We start from the raw sequence: 3,452 nt of genomic DNA, 5'->3' as shown, positions 1-3,452 counted from the left end.
ATTATTTTCTTTATATGGTCATTTGTTCAATACTACTATGCCTATTGTGAAAGATCCAAGGTCTGATAAATCCAAGGCCCGATACTCCTTGCTCTAGCAAACTGAATCCAAAGGTGCCCAGTTGACTGTGCCTCGTATGATTAATCTCACAGATATCACAGTACCTAAGGAATGGATCATTGATGTCTGAGCTTTAAAGCAATTAGATGCACCTCATAATCTGACTACAATTGCTAGTATTCATGAAACAACAAATGAAGCTCGTATTTCCTTTGATGAAAACTGACCCTCAAGTTCCTCAACTTCTAGTAGTCAATTGTCTTTTCATGAAGCTAAGTTACCTCGGTCAACATCTACTTTGAGACAGAAAACTCGGCTAGTATGTTACCATGATGATGCAATCCCAAGTCCCATTGGTTCTTTGTTTTGTACTATTTGTCAACAATCATTTGAAGAAAAGAAATTTGTTTCTAATCCATTAACTCAACAGGTTACTAGCTATCCACATCCTCAGTTTACTGAACTTGATGATGGTAGCTTATAGTGTAATCACTGTCCTTTTTTCCAACCTATTTTTCATATGCGAATGATTTTTTCTGGTCAACAAACCTCTTTTTCTAAAGATCATTTTGTTGAATCTCAAGTACCACCTTTTCATGATTTCATTTTTCAATCCCCTGATGACAAATTCAGCATTCCTTTCTGGCCTCATCATGTTGTTGCTTCTAGTCAACCAGATGCAATCACACAAACCAAGATGCTGAATTATGCAAATTTGTGTATATGTAAAGCTTTGCTCATCCAACAAGATATGCATCATAAGTTCTTGCAAGCTGAACTAGCCCGCCAGAAAGCTGAAGCTAGTATGAACTCCAATTTTCATGCCGTTCTTGCTTAGCTCCAAACACTTGAATCATGTCTTACTGCTCATTTAAATTCTAGCATGCAAGCTGATGTTGCTACTCTTTGTCAAAATTATGTTGCTTTTCACACTATTGCTGAAGTGTGGTGGACCGATAATAGTCGTCAAATGCACCAATTGAAAATTGTTGCTCAAATTATTGCCTGCATAGATCAAACCACTACCCAAATTCACTCTCAATCGCTGGCTGATAGTCATGATTTTTCTCAATTCTTAACCATAGTCACAACCAAGATTGAACAAGTCATTGCAACCAATTCCCAAGCACAACAACAGGTTCCAAAATGTTTTTTTTCAGACCCTTCCCAAGATCTTACAAGGCTACAAATTCAGTTTAAAGGAAAAGATCTCACTCTTGATGTGCCTAAGCCTAAACTTCAAGAATTTGATCCTAAGATAGGTAAGTGGAAGAATGTTAATATGGTCAAACAAGAACCTGGAGGACCATATGATCAATTACATCTTTTTTCTAAGAATGTTCCACCATTGGTCAATTTTGATGAATATAATCCCACTAAGAATAAAGTCACTATTGATGCATTCAAAACTTGGATAGATAATGTTGTTTATACAGCTAATATCTCTCAAGATCAAGCAATTAAAAAAGCTCTAAATGCACTTACTAGTATTGCCTATTCTGCATGGGATTCTTTGTCACTTGAATACAAAGAAGATTTAATTACAAGTGGTGTAAATGTTGTTTGTGAAGCCTTGTATAGAATGTTTGTAGGACAGCATGATAATGAACAAAGAGCTGCCTACAAGCATTTCAAGGAAAATCATATTTGTGACATGAGGCATTTTGATGCCTATTGTAGTGAATAATATACTGATTTCTATCAATCAGGGCAAACCAATAACAATGTCTGGATGTATAACACATTTCTTGAAGGATTCCCTATTCAGTTACAATCCTTCTATAGGGAAAAGATTCTTAATAGCATCCTTAACACCCCTGACATGACTATTAATGTTGTCACATTCCCTCAGTTGGTCCAGTTCATAAAGGAAATTAACAGTGACCTGTGTAGTGAGAAGCAGAATAGGAAGAAAAAGAAAGAAGCTCTTCCTTATCTTAACACAGGATTGTGTAACTATAAACAGAATAGTTATTGTTGTTTTTAGAAAAAAGGAAAGCATAAGTCTATCATAAAATTTAAAGGCTATTCAGATAGAAAATCATTTCCCTGAAAACCTTTCAAAAAATCTAAACATAGAAAATTTTTCCTAAGAAATCAAAGGAAAATGCGCAAGAAGAATTTTACTCCTACATGCTATATCTGTAAAGGAGAGCACTATGCTAATAAGTTTCCTGATAAAGGTAAAATGAATTCAAAAAGAGTTTGTACTCTAACAGAAGCAAAATTGGACTCTTTGCCACTCACAGAGATACCAAAACCTTTAGATTCTAAAGATATCATCTTACTGAAAGTTCTAGTGAAGATGAAGATCAAGATGATATACAAGTGCACCATGTACTATAGAAATAAAGTCCAGAGGAATTCTTTTCTCCAGATAATTCATCACTGATTCTAAAATTTCATTTGTCTGTTTCTTGTTTAGATAGTCCCCATATCAAGTTGGTCATGGATAGTCACTCACTCAAAGCAATCCTCAATGCCTTAATCTAACTCCTACAGAAAAACTTCAGTGTTTGGCTATCAAAGCCTCGCAACTGGAGTCACGTAAGACTTAGTTTCTTACTCCTTTCTAGCATCAATGAGCTTTGGCTAAGCTGGTGAAACTTAAAGAATGCCAAAAGCTATTGGAGGAAAATCCTGAATTTTATGAAGAATCAACGCCTCTTGCTGAAGAACAAGAAGATGATTGTGAAGCCATTCGGCCAACACATGGGTATGTTTCTCATCCTTTGAAATCCCTTTGAAATCAAGCTCAAGGTTAGAGGTATGTACAGGAGACACCTGAGTTTGATCTATTTCAACTAGAAGTTTATCAAAAGCACTCAAAGAGCTAATGCTAGCATTAAACTCTTGCAATTCCTTCTGAATATTGGCAACTTCTTTAAGAACATCATTCTTAACATTATACAAAAATGCAAGATGATTGGATAACCATTCTTTACTAGAATTTTTTGCAAAAACTCTTTCTGCCAAAGGATGAGAAACATACCCATGTGTTTGCTGAATGGGTTCATGATCATCTTCTTGGTCTTCAGCAAGAGATGTTGATTCTTCATAAAGTTTAGGATTTTCCTCCAATAGCTTTTGGCATTCTTCTTCAAGTTTCACCAACTCAACCAAAACTCATTGATGCTGGAAAGGAGTAAGAAATTGAGTCTTACACAACTCCAGTTGCGAGGCTTTGATAGCCAAATGCTGAAGTTTTTCTGCAGGAGTTAGATTAAGCCATTGAGGATTGCTTTGAGTGAGCAACTATCCACAACTAGCTTGATATGCGGACTATCTAAACATGAAACAAACAAATGAAATTTCAAAATTAGATGATAAATTATCTGGAGAAAATAATTCCTCTAGACTTTGTTCTTGTAGTACATGGTGCACTTGTATAT

This window comes from Cupressus sempervirens, chromosome 5 (assembly GCF_028749045.1).
Source record: "Cupressus sempervirens isolate cs-2001-9-10 chromosome 5, ASM2874904v1, whole genome shotgun sequence".
NCBI lineage: Eukaryota > Viridiplantae > Streptophyta > Pinopsida > Cupressales > Cupressaceae > Cupressus > Cupressus sempervirens.
This window is presented reverse-complemented; position numbering follows the sequence as displayed.